The following is a 27,608-nucleotide window of genomic DNA, read 5'->3' on the forward strand; positions in this document are numbered from 1 at the left end:
GTAAGTACCTACTTTTTCATCGATTGTTATTTATAACTATGTGTATAAACAGCCAATCTCTTCACAAAAATAGAAGAGACATTCTGTGACGTCACACCAAACAATACAACCGAATATTGGATATAGGTGTCCCATATCCGTTTCCAACGCAATCAAATGATCCTATTGCTTCGTTTACTGAAGGCACAATAATTCATCTATCGTCGATCCATTGTATAATAAATGTCATATATGAAATATGAGATATGTTTACATCTGGAGCAATGGTGCCTTTTTGACGAATTTGTAAATGTGTATAATTGTAGGATTTTCTTGTTAAGACAATATTGTGATATAATGGAAATACAATTGGTTAACTAGCCTATAGAACCTTGCGCAAAATGTGGGATGACGCGTGTTTCATTTCTTTAAATTGTAAAAGAACTAATAGCCATCATTTTGACTTAGAAATCCCTTTTTTGATATTTTCACACGTATAACAAAGGGGAGGCGTAAAAAACTCAATTAACCAATATTATCTTAATACACGCGTAATATAATAGAAATTAGAATTGACGAGCAAAATTGAGTACTTAATATAATATTGCATTAATGTATTAGAATATAGTTACGCGTAAGCACACTCAAAGGTAGAAAACGGCTTTGATCTATAAGCCTTACATTGCTCCACAATCTTAAATTGAAAGTTCAAACACAAAGGGCCTCCATGTTCCGCTGCGTTATTGTATTTTGTATTCCATTATCGATATTAATAGATTTTTAATCAAAGAAACGGTTATCCGATTTCTGTTCCTCGAATCTAAAACATAATGTGTTTTTAAATTTATTCGATAATCCTGACAATAAACTTTTATTTACAGCAACGAAAACGAATAAATCTTTCCGAAAAATGTTGCATTACTTTTTATTAGATATAAATTACATTTATTAATGTTTCGTCGAATATCAAAATAAACAAAAGCACACTACAGAATTTTTCTTTCGCGGCATTTTTCGCGGTCTTTATATTTGAACGTGGAACGCTGAATAAAATTAAATAAAAAAATGTGGAAGAATTTTTTTTCACAATAATTCTTACTGGCCAGTATCCAGATACCGAGCACGCAAGGTTGTTTATTGTTTTTAATACTTTTATCACAGATAATATTATAATACTATACTAGTATCGATAAGATCCGTCGTAATTTCATAATTAAATTAATACATATTTACATACGTTCTAACGTTTAAAGAAAAATGTAAATATCGAAAGAATTAATATGCTTATAGAAGAAATTACGTTGGTAATTAATGCAAAGAGTTCCTTAAATGTTACTTAAAGTTCAATCTCGAATATATTATACCCCCGAGAACAATTACGAAGTCAATGTTTTGCTTTCAGCGTGTGTGTTAAGACATATAGCGTGAAATATTAAGCTTATGTAATTGTTTTAATGTTTTCTTTTTCATTATTTTCATCCAACTTCAAAAAAGGTGAAGCATATCTTAATTATTGTCATTATTTTTTGAGTTTATTACCTCAAAAGTTTCGTCTGGTTGAACCTATTTTGATAATTGTTTTTAAGCTATAACATAGCTTCTATCGCGGGCCTTGAGCGCGGGGACCGAATCCAGAAATTCCGTAACGAAAAACCTCACGCTCCCAACTCCGACGGGCACGGAGGTGTGGCTTGAAGGCATAGGCATGCAATAGCTTCACCGCGGCAGTCCCCGAGTGCCACACGTCTTTTTTAATTTAAAGCTTGTGCCTTCCATGTCGTCCAAATTAAATTTGTTTTAGTTCTGACACTTTTGCTATGAATTATACTTTATCACCTCTTCACGTATGTATAGATCTAGAAAAACTTGATACAGGAACGCAAACACATTTATTTGTAGCAACAAAGAGGCACAGACATTCGACGTCAATTTCACTGGCCACTTCACGGATCCATATCAAATTACGGGCCATACAAACGTCGAGAAGTATGTCATATGTGTGTGTAATAAAACCGATATTGGCAGACAAAGCGTTTACGAAACCTAGCTTTTTCCCCAGTTCTTTTGTTAGGCTTCTTTCGGAAAGGGCTGGGTGTAGACTAATTTGAATATTCAAGTGTGGGTGGATGTCGATGGCCTATGAGAACGTTTGAGACCGTGTATTTGTTTCTTTAAATGTGATATGAAAAGAAAAAGTTATTACTGCTAACTCATATTTTGCTATCTACACTTATATTATAAAGAGGAAAACTTTGTTTGTTTGTTTGTTTGATTGTAATGAATAGGCTCATAAACTACTGGACCGATTTTGATGAAATTTGGCACAGACAATTTTTAGACCCTGAGAAAGAACATAGGCTACTTTTTATTGCAAAATATGTACCACGGGCGAAGCCGGGGCGGACCGCTAGTTTAAGATAAATATGATAATAACAATCGTGCTAAACAAATTCGTTTTAAGGGTTCTGTAGGTTAAAAATGTTTTCATATTATTGGCTATAGGCAACCTTAGGAAGGATTATACACTTTGTACAATTGAAGTTTTCAGTATTTGGAGCTATTTCCAATATATTTATGTATTTCATATTTTACAGTTTTACGAAACATTTCCTCTGTATTAAATATAAATTTTACCAAAAAATTAATCGTTAACACGTAAAAATGGCGGTACAATCAAAGGGCCACTTTAATGAAGGGTCGCTTGAAATCGACAGGCACTCATCTATTGTGTCAACACTCTTGACACTTCGGTCGAAAAATAAAGCGAAACTGTTGATAAAAATACTTTGTGACTTTATTTTGGGAGGTTAGAGCGTTTAACGCGAAATGGACTTGTATTTTTTTATTGTACCTACGTTAATTTTCAGTGGTACTTAAGTATTTTTTTTGATGATGGAAATAGTACAAATGAATTGAGAAATCAAAGACTTTTATATTTATAATATACTAGCTGCCCTTCGCGGTTGGTCTTAGCGTAATAGCCTTCCTCAATAAATGGGCTAACACCGAAAGTTTTTTTCAAATCGGACTAGTAGTTCCTGAGATAAGCGCGTTCAAACAAAAAACAAATTCTTCAGTTTTATAATATTAGTATAGATAAAACAGATTTGCAATTTATTCATTACATTATTCCGATTCTTCAAACAGTATTTTTTTCTATTAGAACATCGCATCGAACAGTTTTTCCATGACCATGCTTGCTCGCTGTAAAGTGTAAAGTGCTGCGAAGATAATCGTTGATATGATAATATGATATGCAAAAGGGTTTACATAGATATCTAACTTGCACTTCCCTTATAAAAAGGTACCGTAATGTTAAACATGATAAGGGCAAAGTTGAAGACGTCTCGTATCACAAAGATAACGCCCACTGCTATCCCATCATTGATTTTGCATCAGGACTGTTTGGTGCGTATATAATGAGATATTTTTAATAAGATGTGTAGGCAAAACGTTTTGTTTAGAGCATATTTCTGGTTGTTTGCATGTTTATCATTTTTTGTTATTAAATATTACGACATATTGACTAGTTACCTAAATAGAATATAATGCTGGAAAAGTGTTCGACGATTCACCTTGTATTTGAAAGTTAAGGTACCTATCTTGAAACTTGGAAAAAAAAAAATCACTTTATTGATTCGTAAAAATTATCTTAATAAAAAAATACTGGTTTTAGAATAAGGAGGTCTTTTTTTAGGACAATTAACGCCTGGTAAAACAGTTTTATTACTTAAACATTGCAAAAGAATACAATACAAGAGAGAAGCATCAAAATAAGGAAATTTAAGTAAATGTCTCATACGTAGAATAACAACACTTGGATTTGCAGGATTTGACTTTATTTCCTTTGATATTGTGCATAGAAACATATTTCACACGGTCAAAAGGTCAGCTCAATGGATGCAATTTCCTTACAAAATTCTCTACGAAAATGAGATTTGTTACAATCTGCTACTGATAGAGATCAGTAAGCTTCAGAGGAAGCTACTGCTGGATTCAGAGGTGATATGGAACTTTCATCTTTCAATTGAAGCTTAATAATTTTTATGCAATTATGGGTATATAACTATTTTGAAAATGGTTGTCTACCTGGTAGACAACCATTTTGGTAATGTAGGAGTAGGATAATGAAGATTTGAGGCATATTTGGATAATGTAGGACTTAAGAAAGTGAAGTCCCATGTCCCCGAAGGGGTAAGGGGCAGATGCATTTTATGCATACATCTGTTTCACTGATCGATTTTTCTTTAGGGACAAGTAGGTGATCAGCCTTCTGTGTCCTACCAGACCGAGACCTTTTTTTTTTCTTCGTCTCCACCGGGAATCAAACCCAGGACCCCTCGGTTCTACGCTCACGCGTCAACCACTGTACCAAGGAGGCGGTCAAGGAGAAGGACTTAAGAGGGTACATTTATTTTATTTTTGATGGTAATAAAATAAATGTTCACATCATACATGTTAACTGTATATTAAATGTCATAAATTATATTACCGTTTTTTTCCATAGAGTTCACTAACTTGCTTCTAAAATGCAACACTTAGCGTGGATATTATAATTATTTTAATAAAGTTTCTTATCTATGAATATCCTCTGAATATAAGTAAAACCCGGAGAAACGCTCGCAATAAACACTAGTTAAATTGCAAAATTGCAAAACGCATGCATATTATTATGAATTTCTAGAAATTGCAGTCATACATTTTAATTTAGAAACTAACCAAATACAAAGACCGTATCGCTGTGAACATGTAAATTACCCTTACTTTATACACCCAAACCGGGCCAATTAACTCATTCGAAGAAGTTTCCAGAAACAAATTATTATAAGCACTATGAAGAACAAAGACAATTATAGTGCACGAAAAACGAAAGTAAGCGCAAGAATCAACATACATTTACATCATCACTAACTAGATTGTATTGTGTCGTGTTTATTTAGTATGCAAAAAGTTTTCAGCACAAACTCATCCGATTAAGAGAAAGACAAACGTTGTCTCATTTACCCTTTCTCTTGTTAATACAGCGTATTTTAATTAAGCCTTAAATTAATTGAAGCAAAAGTAGCTAGGTGCTCCGAACACTGTACCAATTTCTTAGGGGGTCAAGACCTAATTTTCATTTAGAATTTACTCACTTTGAAATTATCGTCGGTTTAAATAAAAAGCTTGGATTAACAGCGTTTCTTGAGGACTTAGGTGCTTCGTTTTTTGAGGTTTAAATTTGGTTTAACATTAACTTTATGTTACCGATTTTTAGAGAAGCGTATGGTAAACGCATTAAACTTTTGTTGTTTTGGTCATAACACTGTAGGTGTTAAGTTATATGACGTTAAGATAATTACTGGATATTATAAAACAGTAAAGCTGTGTAGTGTGTGCTTTAGACATTATTAATAGAGGCGGCTGAATCAAGAGAAGGTGGACATATTCTTTAATCTCTATAATGATATGATAGTGATATCATCGCAAAAGCGAATGTCTTATAAAAAAGTCATCAAAATTTCACTCATCTTAAAAATGTCCACGTTAAAGACATTCAGAACTTTCGGCAATAAACAAAACATTCTACACGCGAGACGTATGATTAAAGTAGGAACGTGCGAGATAATTACCTTGAGAAATAAAGGTTTTTATGGCTAGCTTTATTCAAAGAAATATAGACTCTAATGTTAAAGAATAGGGTTGATTTTAGATGTGTGGATTTGGCGAAATGTAGCAGGTTAATGAACGCATGTAGTGATAATATTACGCGCTAGTTGGAGTCACGTTGCGTAGTGCCTTATTGGATTTCTTGTCAATTTTACGGCAAAGGTGACTAGTTTATTCACAATCGCTATGAGTTACGTTTTTAATATCGCCTGTTTACTATTTTATCAAAGGAATTGGCGCCAAACTTAAGAGATTAATTATTGTTATTATTGATATCTACCATTTTATTCCGCTGAAAGCTTATGAACTTCATCAAACGTTTCATATTTAAATATGCAGAAATTCCATACTGTTTTTACAGCCACGAATAACATTGAATATTTAAAATACAGTGAAGAGTGGCCTGTCAGAGATTATTTAGGATTAAGCAGGCATATATTTTGTTATCGAAAACTTTGGCGGTGACATATTAAATTCATAACATAGTTTATGAATAAAACTAATTATTGATTTTAATTCCTTGGTGCTCAAATATCTTTTTTGCCCTGTTTCAATAGTTGTAAACAGCTGTCGCTGTAGCTTTATCTCAGAAATGTTTTACTAAACACAAATATTTATCTTTCCTTTTATTTACAAATCTTACAAAAAGAATTCGCGAGACAATCATCGGGTACAAAAAGCTCAAATAGCGTACCTTAAGATAAATTGTTTTAGGATTGGTAAAAGCGGTTTCTTCATAGGCCTAATTAATTTGTCGCAGTCGGGGAAAGACTTGGAAAGATTTATCAACCCACAGCGAAGTAAATGTTAATATTGTTTTATAAGGCATTTTAATTGTGTAACAGTTGCGTGCGTTTGTTATGTCTGAGATAAGGAACGGTTGCAACATAAAACGTGATAACGTTTTATTTAAAGAGATTTCAATCAAAACCACTAGAGTACGTGGCTTTAACATCTCTATATTATTTCCCGTATTTATATGGGTAATTATATAGAGATGTTAGTTATGTTGTTAACATAAAGAAAGTATTGCAACTAACAGTAGAAACTTATGTTTACACTAATATTATTTATTCATAATATCTAACAAACAATAGAAAATAATTTCATACCAAGAGATATTTTGAAAACAAATACCAATTGAAGATATAAAAATGCGTGTGTTAATATAAAACAATTTCGATTCCTGAGTCCGTGAATATAAAAAAGGTAATCATTTAAGTGTTACCACACTTCCCTTGTTCCCATGGACGTCCCAGTTCACCGCACCGATGGTCACGGGTCGCTGTTTGCGAGGGAAAGTGTTTTGTGTGAATGTGCGTGTGTGTCAATGTATTATCACTTTGAAATTATCAGTGTGTGTTTGTGTGAATCATCATTGGGAATGTATCTTAAACGCAGGTAGGATTCAGATGTAAGACAACATTTGGTTTATATAACAATTGTTTTTTTATTTGTAGCATTAAAATGCTTATTAATATATGAAATAAAGAATCGAAAATTAGATTATGAGGTGGGATTCGAACCCGCGTCTTTTCGCCATAGATGTAGTTACCAACTTCCGCAGAGCAATGATATATCGCATGAGTTCGGCCACGCATTTTTCAAAAAAAAATTTTTGAAACTTCCTGAAAAAATCACGGGCCTAAAAACAAATCAAACTTCTTGAAGGAAAGCATATCTTTCGCAAGTGGTAAATGCATTAACGCTGTGCCTAATGAAATCAAGGTATAAAAAGGGTCAAAAGAAAGATGACTAAGTCTTAAAGAATTGAAAAGGGTATCAATTTGGCTTAACGAAATAAATGAACGAGGGCCTTGAATTCATAATAAAACATAACCTAAATTTCAGATGTGGTCGCGGGCAGGATATACCTAATTATCATAATTCTTAAAAAAAATTGATTGCCGATACAATCTTACCACAGATCTACCTAAAAACGTTGAATATGCAGTATAAAATAACCCAATGTCTAAGAACCTTCTCATACCAGACAATACATTTGTAAACTCGACTTTTATTTGCCTTGTAGCAATAAAACTCCCAACAATTTACAACCCATCGACAAATCGCTCAAGGAGCAAGCCAAAGCTAACGTAACAGCTAATAAGGAATAATTTATGAACCTTTACGGCCATTAATAAATGACTTCATAAATTCCACTGACATAAGTTTGACAGAGATTTGTGTTAAGCTAATGGCGTTTAGTACAATCGGAATTTTAAGTGTTCGACGTCTTTTATGATAATTTTCTGAATATAGCAGGATTATTGTATATTTATTAACGTCCCACTCCTATATTGAGATGTATTTTTAATATAGGGTGGGATGAGCTACGAATAGTAATGAAGTTTTCAAATTTAAAATTAATTGTAAGGAGCTGATCCAACAGTCTTACAATATTTTTCTGTAGGTACATAAAAGTAAATACTTGCATTAAATCAAAAATAAGATAATATTTGATAAATAAAACTGAAAAGTAATATTTAATAATTATAAATTTAAAACTAATAAAAATATTTCTTATAAGTACCTTGTGTCTAGTGTAGGCATTCTTGTCGAAACGAACTAATTTGAAAGCCACTTAACAGAAAATGATTTATTTTAAATACAAACCTTCCATAAGTACGTACTACGTAGTCGGTAGTCGTATTATACTTATACAATCAAACTTACTTCTGCTAAAGAAGAAACAACAAACATTAGAGAGAAAATGTTTTTAAAAGAGCATTATTTCGTTAAGATTTTTCCAACTGCAACTCAATATTAGCTCCATAATGAGTCGAACACAGACCATTACGGAATAACGAAGATAAATCGAACACTGTTTAATGGTAATGAAAACAAAATGGACACACGAAAACGCTATCCCAGTAGTTTTAATTAAAGCTTCTGAACCTGCATCCTACATGTGTGATACTTAATTAACTGTAATTGCAACTATATAAGGTAGAGTTTGTTATAACATTTTAAATTTAGATAGCTCGGAAAGTTAATAATTGGTTTAATTAGCGCTCTATGTGGAATGAAAACGTAATTTGAATTTGTTACAATGTTAAATATTTCAATAAGTTGTGACCAATTTGGTGTAGTGTAAGTGAGCTTTTAATGTTTCATTAAATGAACGGTTTTTATTTTATTTCTGGACTAACTTATGTCATACTTCATTCATGCCTTGCACGTGCAAAGCACGTAGGTACGTACCTACCATGGAGTTTTGAATTTTGATGAACCTTAACTTATATTTTGATAGGAATCATAAAACGATTTGTTTTAAGCCTATAATTTTTCTCATTTTTATCCTCAATTTAATACGATTATGTCTACCGATCAAATCTCGATTATAATCTCTTCAAAAATTCCATTAACACTCCCAACAATAGTTACCTTGTATTACGCAATTTGCCAATAATTATAAATCAGGATTAGGTAAACACAAAGTTCACCCTTGTTAATAAGTAACACGCAAGGGGCTAGGATAATCCTTGCTCTTAATGGATCCCCAGTAGACCTGTTAAATCGTTCTCACGTAATATTCTAGGAGGTAGCAACGTTGACAAGTGAGCATTTTAGTATAGTTGGTTCTTTGATATGCTGTTCCTCTTGCTATTTCGGTTACAGTCCGGGCTGTCTGGCTGGCCGCAGTGGTTGCGTTTATTAGTGCGCATCTTATCTGCACAGGAAAATATCCTTAATTTAAAGTCATTTTTTAACGCGTAATTTTTAATCGTTTGCCTTTAGATAGATCCATTAGACATACATTTTTTATTGCAAGACGTTTTGTTCGTTGTTAAATAGGTGCCAGACGCAATTTTTATTTCAAAATAATTAAAATATCATCGAAATAAGTGAAATTCCATCAACATGAGTCCCAGTGAAGGATAAGTAATCACTGTGTTACTTATACTATATATAATATTCATTTTACTATTTACCGTTTTTTTGCAACAATCTACCATATCGCCTCCTTTTTCCCAACGAACCTCAAATAGGACGTTAATGTAAACTTGATAAAAACCAAATATCATCAAGAAATTAAAGACTTTTTAACGGATTTTAAACGCGATTTATCCATTGTATTATTTTCTCAAGTCTTTAATTTCAAAATGTATAATACTCGCGTAAAATCAAACACTAGAAAATACAAATATCATCAAATTCATATTTATACCCAAAAGTGTAATAAATATGAAACCATCTATTAAAAATATTAGTTTACTAATTATTCAATATAAGTATTAAAAAACCGGCCAAGTGCGAGTCGGGCTCGCGCACAAAGGGTTCCGTAGCAGCAAATATAATAAACTTATACAAAATTACAGTTAAATCAACCTATCTCAAAAACTATAAGAGATACTTTGATCAAACCAAAAATCGTTGAAAGAGTTAATTAGCATGCATCACCTCTATTTTTTTTAGAATTTTATACCCCGTAGTTATAAAAATAGAGGGGGGGGGACATACTTTTTACGACTTTGAGAGCTGATATCTCAAAAACCGTTCACTTTAAGAAAAATGTTTTTTAGAAAACTTTATATCATTTTAAAAGACCTTTCCATTGATACCCCACACGGGTATGTACATCGAAAAAAAAAATTTCATCCCTCAGTTACATGTATGGGGGGCCCCACCCCCAATTCTTTTTTTTACTATTTAGTGTCATATTTTTGTAGCGGTTCATACAACACATATTCCCATCAAATTTCATCACTGTAGTACTTATAGTTTCCGAGTAAATCGGCTGTGACAGACGGACAGACGGACAGACGGACAGACGGACATGACGAAACTATAAGGGTTCCGTTTTTGCCATTTTGGCTACGGAACCCTAAAAAGGATAATATAATATAAATAATAAAGTTATTACTTACCTTTTAAGCGGAATCATGTTGATGTAATTTCACTTATTTCGATGACATTTTAGTTATTTTGAAATAAAAATTGCGTATGGCACCTATTTTACAACGAAAAAAACGTCTTGCAATAAAAAAATTATATCTGATGGATCTATCTAAAGGCAAACGATTAAAAATTACGCGTTAAAAAATGACTTTAAATTAAGGATATTTTCCTGTGCAGATAAGATGCGCACTAATAAACGCAACCACTGCGGCCAGCCAGACAGCCCGGACTCTAACCGAAATAGCAAGAGAAACAGTATATCAAAAACCCAACTATACTAAAATGACTTTTTTTTAAACGTTGCTAGCTCCCGTACTATAAACACTAACTAATTAATAGACTATGAGTATTTGAGACTTTGATATCGAATTCGAGAGAAATCGATGGATTAACGTCAGGCTGCGGTTGATAAAATTTTGATTTGAATGTGAATAGGCAAATACAAATTTGTGTAGAATGATTCGAAACTCAGCTTTATATTCCGGTCTGACAAAGATCTATAAAAGTTATTTCATTTTAGAAGTGAATTTCAAAAGAATTCTGTATAAAATGATTGCGGCGGAAATTAGAACTGTCATACTTCGATTGCTGCTGTGAAAATATTCAGCAGAATTTAAATCACAAAAGCATTTTAAAAAAGGATAAAATTCGGTCAACTGGAATTTATCACCGCCACATTTAGCACGTAACGAAAGAGTATGTAAACATAGCCCTCATTCGAAATGTACCCGACAAACACCACAGACTAAAATAGACTCATATCAGTACAAAATCAAATCACCAGTATACAAAATTTATTGTACCGCTATAAGGTATTCTGTGTGAATATAGTAGGGTTATGAATGCATGAGTTTTTACGCTCGCGTATAAAATTGGATGCTAAATTCTGGTCACGTTCTGGCAGTATAGAGTCAATCATTGTTTTATTGGAAACAGGCATCGGATACGATGTAAAATGCACTGCTAATACCAGATGGGGGTCAGTATATAAACATGCTTGGTAAAAATAAACTTAGTTGCGACTGGAGAAAGTCTATTCTTGTTTATTTTAAAAGTAAGACAGTCTTTATCTTACAATAGAGCATCGCAAATTTTAAAAAGCAACTTTATTACAAGACACTCAAAGTTATTCAATGAATCAAAATAAAACTGAGCAATCTCTATAATTAAATATCACTAAAACCGAATTCCCCTGGTATCAATGCACGGAAATAATTATTTTATGGTGCTAGCCTTGTGCTAGCATTTCTATTTAACGCCACAAAATCCAATTCATCAATCTGACTAACAACGTCTAATGAAAATAAAAACACATCAAGTTTATCGGTCTCGACATATTAATTTTGAATATTACAGGCACGTGTTCATGTTTCGAGCGAACAATAACAATAATTATCCCTAAGCTTCCACTTAACAAAATAAACATTCGTTAATGTGAGTGTTAAGCGTCAAATTGTTTGTATAAAGGCTCAATTGTATCGTCTTGTTGAAAATGTGCTTTTGGATATTCACTGGTATTTACCCTGACGTTGTTTGCAGAAAATTTGAAGTTTCAAGGTTCATGAACATTATCATATTATTTTAATTACGATTACTAAACAATGTTGAGTTCTTACTCACTGAATGAAATGAACTATGATCATTAATATGTTGTAATGAATGAGCCTTTATTGGTTAATATTTAAATATCACACAAAACTATATTAAATGATCTATTATATTTATATGATGAAATGATAGTACATACAAAAAATTGCACCAAGTTTTAAACAATAACGAATATATTGATAATAATCATCATCCCATTTTTCTTACTTCCATCATCAATACATTTATAATAAGCAAAATAATGATTTTTATTGAGAAATTTCACACCATTACGTAGGTCGACGTAGGCACACCACACGTGAATAGTAAGGTAAACACGAGATCAAGGGAGACAAAAAAGGAACAGCTATTACTAAATAATTTTAATACATTTAAACCGAAATCCAAACCTATAATACAAATTACTCCCACATGGTATAATCACTGTAAGGTGATCTTCAAGAGGCAATAAATAACGTAATTTGAGGTTGCCAGATGTCGCTGCAACTACTTGAATGCACAATTCTTCTATATTTAACTAAACAGGTTACGCCGGTGTTGTTTGAGATTTAATTAGTGGCCGATGACGAAAACACATCACTACGTGTCTTTAAGATTTTAGTAACGCCTTTAACAATGTAGACGTAGGGATTTTGTTATCTTCGATCTATCGGTAATTGAACGGTTTCGTAGTTTCCTGTATGGTCGTTGGCAACGTATCTTGACCGATGATTTATACATATCCTCGTGTAATGGGATTGCTTGGTGTCCCTCAGGGTGGTATGCTAGTACTACTTTTTTTGTTGTTGTTATAGTTTGTGATAGTGTCTTGCGCTTAATGTAGTTTACATTTGATATTTGAAACCTCTGAACTAAGATGCTATGCAAATAATAATGGATAATTAGCGCCTATTGATAATTTAACTTAAATTTTGTTTATGTGAACCATTCAAAGGTTGAATTTCAATTAAAAATGTCATTAGAGTCTTGAAATATTTTGCAGCTGTCTTATAATGCTCGATTTAATAAACAATTTATGTTGATTTTTTTTGATAAAACGAGTGCATTGCGACATTATAAATAACGTAGATAATGTATGTCAGAAACATGCACAAGCAGCAAATGAGTGCTTTTAACTTTTGCAGATTATAATATCTACTTGATTATAATGTTATAATATGATTCGTTAAGGAAAATTATTTTGAAAACAAGAATCATACTACAAATCTTAAAAATGAACAACTAGTTCAAATAATTAAATTTAGCCTTTATAAACCGTCATATTCAATTAACAGTATTTTAGTAAAACACAACAAATTTTCAACGGAATATAAATAAAAAAACTCTTTAAATATTCTACGTTAAAATTTATATCTGTGCAAAATGTCATTTCTGAAATTGCGGAATATTTTTACTCAGCAATCAAAAGTTGTATTTCGTTTTTCCTTGCGATGACATGCACACTAATATTTTTTCATTTATTTTCATTTTGCATTATGTTTATTTCAATACATGGAACGAGTTCGGTATAAATGTGGTTTACTCTCTGGTATTTTGTTATTTTATGTTCCGATAAATAGAATTCGGACTAACAAGGCTATTAATATCATCAATGTCGCAAATATTATTGAATTCTGTTTGATTTTACGGGATTCAAAGAATTTTAATTTAAAAAAAGACGTGTGGCACTCGGGGACTGCCGCGGTAAAGCTATTGCATAGCATGCCTTCAAGCCACACCTCCAAGCCCGTCGGAGTGGGGAGCGTGAGGTTTTTTCGTTACGGAATTTCTCGATTCGGTCCCCGCGCTCAAGGCCCGCGATAGAAGCTATGCAATATCTTAAAATGTTTATTGAGTGATTAATGCCATCTATAGAGTTAATGAATTTGATGGAGTCCGTTAGAAAATGTTATGCAGTATTATTGATAGTACCAAATCAAAGCTTTTATTCTGCTTTATGATTTGTATATTTACGATGAACTCTTTAAGCGCGTTTATATTATTCCTTTTTGTTCTTGTTTATATTTAATTTATTTTTTATACACAGTTTGGCAGTGAAGTTTGGTAGTATTTCTCTTGTATTTCTTAATGAAATCTAAATTTTTCATAAATACCCTAATTTTCATATAAATTGTATAATTAAATATAAATTTAATATAAATTTAAATAATTAAATAAATAAATAAATCATTTATTTCACTTAAAACATTTTACAAATTAGAGCGACCCAGGCTCCTAACATAGTAAGAACTGTTTTTCAGGAGCCTGTGTCTTCCATTTATAGTTACACGACACGAAAATAATCAGAGAAAATTTAAATAACATCAAAAGGTATTAAAATATGTTATGTTTTAACATATTAAAGTCGTATTGTTCTTAGCCGATGAAGCGTGTCAGTGGAGATGGACAATGGTCCGACAATAAGGCTATCTGAGAGTAAATCGGACCATCCAATGCTATCATGGAGTATTCAACTATTGAACAATACTAATATAGTTTAGCACGTGGCTATTGATACAAAAAATGTATTTTATTATACTTTGTTGAACAATAAGATGAGGTATGCAATTAGTCATAACTGATAGGTGACTTTTTTCTCTAGCGGGAATGTTAACCTCACTACAATATGATGGTCTACAGCTTGTTTGAGATTTATTTTTATAAATTACTAGCGGTCCGCCCCGGCTTCGCCCGTGGTACATATTCACGTTTTCTCTACATAAGAACCATCCTCGAACTTCAAGGAATATTATAAAAAAAGAATTAACGAAATCGGTTAAGCCGTTCTCAAGTTATGCGCTTACCAACACATTTTGTGATTCATTTTTATATTATAAGATGTGAATAATTCCAGACTTTCTTTTCTATGACCTTTTATACCTATCGGGGATATATCACAAGAAAACCTATTCTAATCGTTAACGTTGTTTCTACTACTACCTACTACACTATACTAATTAACAATTAAGTAGCTAAATTTGTTATAGTTAAAATTATACCACCTATAAGGTCAATATTGGCAACATAAAAGGAGAAGTACTGCCTTGACCGGCGGTAATAACAACTGCATTCCTGTGCAGTGTCTCATCGATGACGCATGCTTACCTGTAACAATGAATTTATATATTAGACCCGAGATGACTGACTTTGTATCAAATATGAATGGTTGAGACATAAATAATATTAAAATTATAGTAGGTAGCAAAATTTGTGTGATTATAGAGAGTGAAGAATAATTCAATGAAAATAACATAATAAAAATAAAATTGTCTCATAACTTAAAATAACAGTATTAAACTATGCTTCAACTCAAAAGCAAAAACAAAAAGACTGCTTATAGCTCTGACAATAGTGATAATTCCGCATGTGAAATAAGTTATTATAAAAGCAGTTCGAGCTAAAATGTTGTTTCACTCACATTAACGCTACCCACCTATTTAAAGACAAATTTATGCACGAAAAATTTCACTTTGAAAATACAGAAAGCTTTATATCTACAAAATGGTACAAGTATTATTGACAAGCAGGAAACTGGGACATCCGACTGTCTCGTTAGCATAAATTTAATTAATATCGCCCATTATTATCACAAAGAACTTTGATGTTTGACAGGGACCTTTATGTTACGAAAATTAGATATTGTAACATTAGGTTGGTCCTTCGAGCGCGAAAAATTAAAAATTTGTCAGAATATTCCATACACATATTTTGGGTGATGTGAAATTCTCGAGCCTTTGTCGTTATAAATCTTTCATCTCTCTGATGTTAAATATTTTACAAAATAGCTAAATAGTAAGTACACACATGTAAATGTGTAAAGAATACCTACTCCAAAGTAAAAAAATACTATTATTCCCCTCTGTAGTAGATAGTAATTGTAATAGATACTGGAAATAGTTATAATTCAAGGAAGTAATTAAAATATTAATCATATGCCAAAATGACCCATTATTATTAGACTTCAAAAGATTTAAAAGATATGATTTTCCTGTACGATATTTGGACGACGAATGTAAAACTTTCTCATACATGACCAGACGAATAAATAAACATCAGCTGCATTATAATAAAATCAATGCGATCGAGATTGCATTAAGAATGCACCATCTGCACATAGGACCAATAGCAGACGCATAAAAAGGAAAGAGCCTAAAAAATGAAGCCAAATAAAGGCAGATGGCTCACACCTGTCGATAGTCAGGTGTTCGACCAATATCGTGTGTACAATCGATTTGGATAGCTTTGCCGTGGACCACTTTATCTCCCGGCTTTTGTGCCTTTTGCATGTCTGATGTATGCCTACGTGAAATTTGGAATTGCTATTTTTGTTTGTGGCTGATATTTTGTTGGATAGGTACGCGGAATAGAAGCTAAAATATAGTGTCCTGTTTTATTGTTTCTTCGTCGATATGAACGTTTCTTTTGTTACGGCTTTTTGATTGAATATCGCGAATTGAAAGCTGACTGGATACTGAAGTAGAATTTGGTAACGTCTTCTATGATATATTCGATACTGTAATATACGTTCTTAAATATTGACTTCACATACCATCAAACTATGAAATGACATGTCAGCCATGGTACTAGCGCTAGAAACTTCTAGATCAACATACTTCAATAAGGAATTTGAGCGTCCCGAACTGGTTTGCTGGAATTTGCGAAACACCCGTGCAAACCAGTTCAAATTCAAGGCCCAACTTCGGGAATGCTGCGTTTCACCCCAGTTATGTTAATACTGATGTAAGATATTGCCACTCTTATTTATTTTTCTTCAAGTTTATCCTTGTAACTATCGTGATAAAATATTGGCCAGTGTTCTTAATTAAATTACATGACTTACACGGATTTTTATGACAATACTGACGTTTGAATTTATGACCTCTCAAACGCTTATCCAGAATGCGGTTAATATAAATAATAATTCATAACATATCGACGATATGAAAACGTATCATTAACAAGTATAAGAAATTAGTGAAAACCTGTAATTTTTATTACTTAGTTTTTTAATACTTTTAATGCATTGACTTGTTATGCATAGGTACAAAAAATATACTTTTTTACAGAACATTCCAGCAACTTCGAAAAAACTTTATTTAAGTAAATCACGACCAAACCAGAGAAATTAAAAGCTACAGTATACGCATGCTCATAGGACTGGTTGGTGACTCAGCACAAGAAACATCTGGTCCGCCCCGGTCATGCATCAGACTCGAAGGACTAGAGGTCAACGGAATTCGGACCCTTGTCTAAAATGTCTAATGGATTATTGAAAACGTGACACTGCCAGGACATAATAATGGTGTAGTTCGACAGGGTTCCTTTTTTGGAAAAGAAATAGGCTTTTATGGTTTCAATTGGCATGTATAACTAATTGATTATTATATAGCATGAACTATAACTCCAACTTTTAAGTACGTAATATAATAATAAATCCATGGTACGTGAGTAACTGTAGATTTGCATTGCAAATTAATTTAAGCTCATTCACAAAGGACCAAGTAACTGTTTTTAACGATGCAATCGGATAAAATCCCCATGATTTGGGCTACTTTTACGACTGCCCAAATTTCTCGGGGCGGATGAATGAATCACGATTTCTCGGAACTGTATCAAATGCGGTGCAAATGAGAAACGTAAATATTATTACACGATTAAAAGTAGGTTACATTCGTCAAACGTTTCCTTGTTTAAACTAGTTTTAAATAACTGCTTGCTGTGAAATAATAGCGGAGTTAATGTTTCATATTTGTGTTGGATAATTACTTAGGATGTTAGCAACATGAGAATTTATTCAGAGCTATAAGAACGATAATTAAAAGGGTTTAAATATATTAATATCAAACTTTAATCTATTATGATTTCCTGTATGATGTTCTGTTCTACAAACGGAAAAATAACATAATAAATAAATAAATAATAAAATTCTTTATTGACATAATTACACAGGTCAGGTAATAAAACTGCATCTTTGCTGCACATTAGCATGACATATTGGTACAACACCTTCAACGTCGATTTTACCCTAATTTATCGAAAGACATAGTAACACATTTCCACTGAAAAGTTCTAGAAAAGGCGATGATGCGTCACCGGGATGGACCCAGCAAATTGATCAAACGGAGCTGTCCAATGAGTCTTGGCACAATGCACATTCTTCGGAAACGTGCCTTTATAGTCCACTGCGAGCCAGTCATGTGACTGGAAAGAGGTTAACCCAATCGCCTGTATGAATACTAGCTTTTACCGCGGCTTCACCAACGTAGTGAAGGAAATTACAAAGCAGTCTATGCCACTATCTAGTGTCACTCTCTAGCATCCTATCTGCAGACACAAATGTCATACCATATCATGCCTCTGTTGCAAGTTGCAACGTGAAAGAAAGACAAAAAAACATACTTTCGTAAATAAAATATTATCAAGTAACATTTTACCGTTGATTACGAGGCGATGAACCGCGATGATTCAAGTGTAAATATAGATACGTATGTGTGAATTGATACTGAATGGTAAACATTGTTTTAAAAACCGGACTGAAATGGTTATTCTTTCATTTTTAATATTGAAATCATCATCAATCAATCATCATTTTACAAATAAGCTCATTTAAATCGTTAACTATTAATGTTTTTTACAGATGCGATGTTTGCAATAATAGGTCTATAAAATAACGCTAAAATTACATTGCAGATTTAGTAACGTTTAAAACATTTCAAACAATAACACACGATATGGATCAAATCTATAAAAAATTTTCTCGTAGTCTACAAGAAATTTTCTGATTTTGTACAAACTGTTTTCTGTTGATGGACCCTAAAGGGGAACGTGAATTGAATTCAGGACATAGATCAGATTACCACGTGCACTTGAACCGTTTGATCTATATAAATCTGTTATGAAATTTTACCAGTTCACTACACAGAGCTTTATGTATTATTTGTAACAAATTGACAGTGATTTTGACTAAAAGCCTCGGCACTATCCGCATGCATACCACCAGCATGACACGATTATATTACTGAAAAATAATTTAGCTTTAAAACCAGTTTGTTTAGTACAAACAAACAAAAATAATCTCATTACAATATCAATAAATAACTCAACTGAAATAAATATGAAGCTAACAATCGTTTCCATCAGAGGCTGGTTGAATTATTTTTTTCCAATTGCTATCTCTGTTGATCCTAAAACCTTTGACAGATCAACGAAACGAGTCCGGGATGGTTTATGCAAAAATGTTAGTTACGAATCGAATATTCTCGAAGTATTCTCGATAAAGATCGACAATTTCCCACCAGCCTTACATCAACACTATAGGTACGAATAATACGATATACTTCTAGCTTTATGACAAGAAATTTATAGCCACCTTCTCGTTTTTATGCTTTTATTCTTTTGTTGGCGTAAATAAAACCTTTTTTAGTTCCCTCCAGTCGTTTTAAAATTTTATAGCACTGTAAAATTATATAAGTCCCCACAGAAGTCTGTTTGCGTAATTATACAATGGTCTGGTTTTATTTCAATTAAATGGAATGATGCTAGTTTTATGTCGGAATATGTTATTTCTTAACATTTATAATATTATTTTAGTTATAATAGTTTTGTCGGTTGTCTGTTTGGAATAGCATAAATCTTATTGCGAAGCTTTACTGGTCGTATATTATTTAAAATGGTTTTCAAAACAGAAGTTTATTATAAGTAAGTGCATTGCGAAATAAACAGTTAGTTATTATTATTATTATAATATTCTATAGTATCCAATTATACGTAACAAATTTTCCAAGAAACAATATAAGTTTTACAATCGTCCCAAGTAAATATGGGCATCAAAATCAAATACAAATTTATCTAGCGCTCTCAAATTAAACATCGAGGTCAATGACCCGCTGATAATGAATCAATAACCTATCTTTATATGTTATGCAAATATAATTGATAACGATAATAAATTTATGTTGTACACATGAAATACGTTGAACTTTATGTTATTTTATTGATTAAGAAACGTTTTATTGGTATAGAATTTTAGATATTTCATAAGATGATAAGATTTATTGTATATAAAGCTCTTGTATTGTATTAATATGAGTATTGTAAGAATGTAGTAATATGTGATACTTGCTTTCAATCCTTGTGAGCGAATCTTTGTGCCAGAGCAAAAATAAATAAATATTTTTTGTGATCAAGTCAAAAGTTACCACAATGATAAAGTCTGTATTTTCCTTTATTTTCAGTTGTTCTTTTATATTTTTCTTCATCCAAAAAATGTCTACATAAAAAGTATTACAAAAAAAAAATTGTGGAGTGCTTTAAAAGAGGTCTATGTCCAGCATCGAACAGATAAAAAATCATAGTTGACTACGAATGACAAAACCTTCAAATGTATCTGTTTTTTCCAACTAGTTAACGAGCTCCAGTTAGATACCAAAGTATGACGTCACGAGAGATGAGCATTAACAGTAATCCATTATTTTCGATCTCACAAAGGAGGCTGTGTCACGGCGCCACCGTCATTAAGATGAATTAGTATCACGTATTACATTCTGTATTTCATGACGCGTATGAAGATGCTAAAATACTGTGTTAACTTATACTATGACGTCATCTATGATATTATAGGGGGTGCGGAATACGTCAGGACTCGTAAATACAACAAAAACTTTCAGATGAGAATAATTGGATAGGACATGATATTAACATGTTCTTGATTTTACTTCACATTGTAAAATATATATTGTATTCTTTTTAATTTGGACATTTTGAATTTCAAAACATATTATCCGTCAATGCATAATTTGTATTTCCAAATACATATATGGGTTCCAGGAAAACTACCTATCCCTTTTTCGAATTACGTCATAGCAATACATATTATGATATTTCTGGATTAATAAAAACGTACTATGTCAAGGATAACTCCAGTATCAATCATGCGCGTATCAATTAAACTGCAAACGTAAAATGCAGAATTGTTATTCTGCGTATGACGACTAATTTTCTTCCTGCGGATTTGCTTGCGTTTATATTTCTTTACTTTCGATTTAAATTTTAGTGTTCCAGATAAATCTAATCCTTTTTAATTCTCTGAATATTCCATATATTATTTATTTTATAATTCTACCTACCTGCATAGATTAGTTAATCAGCTTGCACTCGATAAAGTGACAAAAGTAAAGGTTCATCCACCAAAATAAATATCGAAATAAGAAAGTAAAGCCATAATCTAAAGAATGCACAACCGCATAAATACAACGGTTCTTACACATCTTTCGGGACCCATTAAAACGATTTCAAAGACTGATGACATTCAAAGTTGGTTCGCCCAATCAGTCCTTTAGAAAATATGATAACTGTATTAGTCGTACGTGAATACGGATGCTAAAAGCACACGTATTACCGGTAAATTGGGGTCACATTTGAACGCTGCATCAAATCGTGACCCTCGTGAGATCATCTGTGAAGATAGAGCGAAGCCTTTTAAGATGGGCATTATATATTCAATTCGTGAAACGAGCGTGGCATAAATCTTAAGAGGTATTCGTAAATCAAACTTTTTGTCCCCAAATCTATAATTCACGATTCCTGCGCATAGCCAAGTACACTTTGATCAGCAGGACATAAAAATAACAGATGATCGTAAAAGGGCCGTTTAGTTTCCGAGGAATTGATCACGATTACATTAAAGCTCATGTTTGATAATAAATTTACAAAAACGCTTAATTTAAATCTTAATTTAATAGAAAGTGATATTAACAATTGAAATTGGATTCATAGCAAAAAAAAATAGGTAGCTCAATCAGAAATGAACCCAATTATTTTTCAGTATTCATCATATTATATAGATTTAACAAACCGCACATCAACTATCCTCTAACCGTCTAACGTTATTGAGACGTCAACAACCTCTCTTTACCGGTATTAAATTTCGCCAACACCCACTTATATTTGACGACAAAATTGAAAACACCTCAACGCGTGAAAGGGAATACGTTGGCACAATATAAAGATTGGGTTTATAGCCAATATAGATGGAGTCCGCGACGGGCAGGTACACTCACTCCTAGAAACGAGATGAACTCATAAATTCCTTTACGACAAATAAAAATACGCCTTCCAATACGAGCCGGTTCTACGGACCGAATAAATCATTCAATCTAAGAATCGTAGGCCTTTTGACTTTGAATTTATTTCAGCGAATTTTCGCAAGTGTCGGTTGCAACTGTTTTTCGAGCGTTGCCCGGTACCCTAGATTTAAAGTATTAAAATTCTCGTTGGCATAAACGGGATCCTAGGAGGTTGAAGTGAACAATGTCTCAAATTTAGCAGAGTATTCTTCCATTCTTCGCAAATAAGGTCACCTTTCATGTAGCGCATTTGACGAGTGCAAGTTGTGACATTTTATTTTCGTCCCGGGAGATATAACTCTAGTAGTGGCAATGAAACCAGCTAAGCCAAGTTTAAAGTTTCAATTGAGCACGGCACTACTTATCCTTGGGCTTTGTATTACTATTTACGGGCAGTTTTAGGATTGGACGCCAGTTTTAAAGCTATATTGATTTAACATGTTGTATACTTTAATGCTATTAAGAAGAATTATCTCTATTTCTATACGGAACAGAATTACTTGGTTCGTTTTTCAGCGCCAAATATACACGATATGATTGTTTTATTTCCTTTTATTGGCGAGTATTTCTTCTATCATTATGTCTTCACAATTTTTCATATGTTGTTTCGGATGTTTCTTTACCATAGTTGCCTGTCACCAAATAACTTTCTGCGATGATTATAAATTGTAATCAATCTGAAGCTACAAAGGCAGGTGCATATCCCGACAAGACGTACCACAGTATAATCCGAATGTAAGGAGAATCACGTCTCGTCGGACGTCGTAATCTCGAAGACAATCTGCTTGAGATTAGTTTCACGTGTGTTGCTATGGCCAGGGACTTGGACACACACTTGGGGATTTTGGTTGAGCTTCATGTTTGAGAGAGTATGTTTTCTGGTTCATGGGAAGGAAAACTTTCTTTTGATAGGCGGGTGAAGAATGTGATTCTTTATTAACAATTTCTTTCTATGACTATTCATAGCTGAACATTTTTAGTTAAGTGATGTCAACAAATTGAGTTTATAAGGTACGTAAGGTATGATTTTTTGCATGGGAATAAATGTAACTAATTATTTTAATTTGTGTTTCAATGGAACCGGTTTTAAAAGAACTCGTTTACAGTGTGAAGAAATACCATATAAACAAACACGTTTAACAATATCAACCCTAGTACGTACAGTACCTTTACAACACACGACATTAACCTACGTCTTTCAGAACATAATATTCACTCCCAAAAGTTTGATACACCATATAAATTATAAGAATTCGCAGGGTCAGTTGCAAGTCCCGCGTTAGCTGGTTTCCTGCAGGATATAACGAATTCGATAACACATAGCCTCGTTGCACGTACCTCCGCTGTTATCGAATGATGTTGACATCGTCCATTGTTTATCACGTGTTGGAAGAAATTCGCGCATTTCTTGCTGGATTTATTTTATAATGAAATATAGTAATGGTTATTTAATTAACCGACTTCAAAAAAAGGAGGAGGATATCCATTCCGCCGGTATATTTTTTTTTTACGAAGAGTTGTTCAAAAAGGGGTTTTACGTAGTTACTATTTAGTAATCTGTATTACGTAAGAGATATCATAAAATTATTTAAAAAAAGATAAGTTATTAATAGGAGTAGTGGAACATTGTTATCACTTTAAAGTGTTATTTGCTTGACAACGCCTTTGGAAAATAATAAATCTATGTCATTAAAAGTTAAATTGTTAATCCCAACCATTCCTATCTTCAAAGTTACCCTGTTTGCAAAACATAGAAATATTTATTATGATAGTATTAGATAAAATTATGGTAAAATGTAATAGAGTACGAATAATATGATTTATTAAGCTCAAGTTATTAAAGACTATATTATGTCAATTAATAAATTCCTGCATATAAAGATAGCTTGTTAGGCTCCACATATCCTCACATGAATCATCTAATGACTGTCTATCCCACAATCCGCATTCTCTAAATTTTCATTACCATTTCTGCGTCTACACTGCTAGAAAAGGAAGCAATCATAGCCACTCAGCAATGTATAGCGAACGTTGTAACTAGCAATGATATCGTATTACCAGTTTGTACTGTTACTGTAACGGTACCAGAGGACTTCTGAGAAAAACAATGGTTATCAAGAACGAAACACAATATTCTGCGATTTGATACGCGTGTGGTCGAATTGTGCAATAACTTTCCATTTACATAATCGATTTCACAATATTGTATTCGTATTGTAAATCGAAATATATGGAGATGTCACGGAGAGATTGATGTGAAAATAATCTTGCCTTATATCTTACTTAGATACTCCTTATACAACGATTTTAACTAAAATGAAGATGGTTTATATCGAGCGACGCTTTTTATTTGGATACCAAGCTTATAGCTTAGCCATAGCGATTGAGACTGCGAATTAAACATATACCTACTACTCGATGTCCAGGTCATCCGTATTGTAAATGTCGTCGATATTCAGCCTGATTGAAATCCAGAAATGAGAATAGAATTTCAAGATTTGAACATAATTAAAATAGGTGTAGGTACTACGCTTTTTAAATTTCATAATTGAGTTAACTTCATATTTTAAAATTTTAAATAATTTTGTTTATGTACAAGTATATAAAGTGGAAAAGATAAAGCACAAAGAAATTCATCAAAGCGACTACAAAACGTTAATTATTAAATTTTCTTTGAACATTTTCGGGGAAAAAGCTTGTTTTTTTATTCTCTTTATTAAAAGCGATTATAAGTCGCGCTGTACTCAATCATCGAATAAACACTATCTTGTAATAAAATGAATTACTGCTTTGTATATGATGCCAATTAGTTCTTTCTAGGAGGTACCTTTCACGATACTCATACTTCAAATCTGTAAAGCCAAAAATATACGAGAGAAACCCGTTTAAATAATGTTTAGGCAGGTATATTCTGCAATTAGACAACAGTAGCATATACCATCAAAAACTTCCCAACAATACAATTCCTTCAAATCAAGCACTATTATTATCACAGACTCTAGTTAAAATAACTTTGTAATATTACGCTTGCAGTTGCCGAGACGCAAATTTTAATTTTCCGCCGCGGGTAATTTATCTCCACAAAAAGATGTAGAACAATCCAGGCCAGCTCGACATATTGGTGACAAGCAAAGTTAATTACTGCTTGATTTTATGCGGGTTTCATTCCAATATCTAGTAATAGGAAATGGGAGCTTTCTGTTATTGAGATGTTCTACTATACCGATAATATTATTTAGGCTTTTGGATGTTTGTAACATAATCTCTCCAAAATGGCTCGATGGATTTGTTGATTTGTTTCAAATTTGGTGTGCAGATTTTGAACACCGTATTAATGTTAAATATATAAATATTCCGGTATTTCTACACGCTTAGTCTATAATATCTATAACATTACTGTTTGTAAGTTTTTATAACAAAAACCCTTTTCGCCTATATAACTCATAGATTTCCGCAAGAACCAGGTGCGGACACAAACTAACAAGCCCCAAATGAACAGTAGATACGTCACCTTCATCAGCTAAACCATTTTCCACAAATCATTCCCGCCATCCATTACCTTACTTCATTTATTTAGACACATTCCATAATTAATTGCCGGAACACTTCCCATTTCGTAAATAGTTTTGTTTCGCTGACACTCATATGATAGATTACTAATATATGAAGCACTAATGAACTAGGCGAAAGTCAACCCTATTGTTATCAATATAGGGCTGTCACTAAGTGTAAATGGCGTGAAATATGGATCTTATGGTAATGTAAATAAGGCTGCACAGTGCACATGGCTTCAGTCACACGCCACGGTACAAATGATGCACTTAACTGGATTGCTATTAGTGGCGAATGCAATTTGTTTTGTACATAATGCATGTCTTAATTGATTTTGTTGGTGATGGATTGGTCAGCTAATGCGGGAAAAATTGGTCTATGAAAAGTGCTTTTACGGTTGGCATATTTTTGAACTATGAATGATGGTCGTTTGCAATTGATTGATTTATGCAGGTATTTTGGCGTATTTTGCTAACCTGCAAACGGATGGTTGCACTGTTTTTAGTGAAGTCAGATATTGGGTAAACGTCGTTTAACATAAAAATAAGCACATAAAGCCAAACAAAATGAAGTAGTTTATTAAAAAAAACATATGTTTAATTAAAACTTATTACCCCTCATATTTCTTTATATCAAACTGACGTGAAAAGGAATAATCAATGTCAAATTATTTTATAGAATTTGATACGGTCAGCAACTGCATAGAAATAGGAAGTTATAAGGGCTATCCTTAATAAAATTAATGATTTAAATTCAATAGCCAGAACTAATAACGGCTTATAAAACGCGATGCAGTCGTCCCCTTTAAAATTAGGTACTCAAATTGTGCGTCACCACAAAAAATATACAATGCATTTAGTTTATTAATATTCATAAATATAGCACGTGGCATTACTTAGATGCATCATGTAAATTAATGTTCCTACATAAAAATTGTGGGGTCCAATTTTAATATCAATTTTGAATTTGAATAATCGAGAAAGTTTATGAATATTAGATATTGGAAGGACGATAAATATTTTTTAATAAATTTAGACGTAACAAGCGTAAGATTAAGAGATAAATATACAGTTTTTAATTATGTAGAACAAAATTTAATAAAGATGAGGTACTTTTAAGTTAAAACGTACCTACTATATACTTATGCTTACAGTACATATCCCTTCTTCATAATCCTTAATAACGTATTACAAAATACCTAACTTCATTACGAAACATCAATTTTCACTGAAATATGCAGATTAGAACATAATTTACGATACATAATTCTGTAGGGCTGTCATAATCTAGCACAATTTACATATTAAATACACATATTCCAATACATATTTACCCATCCATGTCATCCACTATCATTCAGCCGTGACACCCCTAGAATAAACATGTCAGAACTAATAAAATAAATATATGGATAGAAAGCGTCTTACATTGACATGTTGATGCATTAGCCATGATATTTTCTTAAAAGACAATATTTTTTCTATGTAAGTGAGTGTTGGATTGCTTGAAGACAAATTGGTTTTGATAATCACTCGTAATTAAGCAATAAATATTTAAAGTAGGTATACTGTTATTTATAAATATTTATAAGACTATATTATGCACTCCATTCTAAACCATCACTTCTATGTATAAATCTAAATCAAATATTAAAACTCGGTAAATAATGTCGATTGTAAATATAGTATGTTAAACTCACTCACTAAGTAAGATTTTTTTTTTGTAAGTGCCTATTCTCATAGGTATAGATAGCATCGATGAAGAGAAAATGATGATTATTAAATTATTTGAATATAAGCATGAATCAAGCTTTGT

The 27,608-nt window shown here is 32.4% G+C and overlaps 1 protein-coding gene across 1 annotated transcript in view; it reads right to left on the reverse strand.

Annotated features, from left to right (window-relative positions):
* LOC123700945 (DE-cadherin) overlaps positions 1 to 27,608 on the reverse strand; it is a 194,257-nt gene that overhangs the window by 42,358 nt on the left and 124,291 nt on the right. The gene's annotated exons all lie outside the window — the stretch shown is intronic.

This window comes from Colias croceus, chromosome 20 (genome assembly GCF_905220415.1).
Source record: "Colias croceus chromosome 20, ilColCroc2.1".
NCBI lineage: Eukaryota > Metazoa > Arthropoda > Insecta > Lepidoptera > Pieridae > Colias > Colias croceus.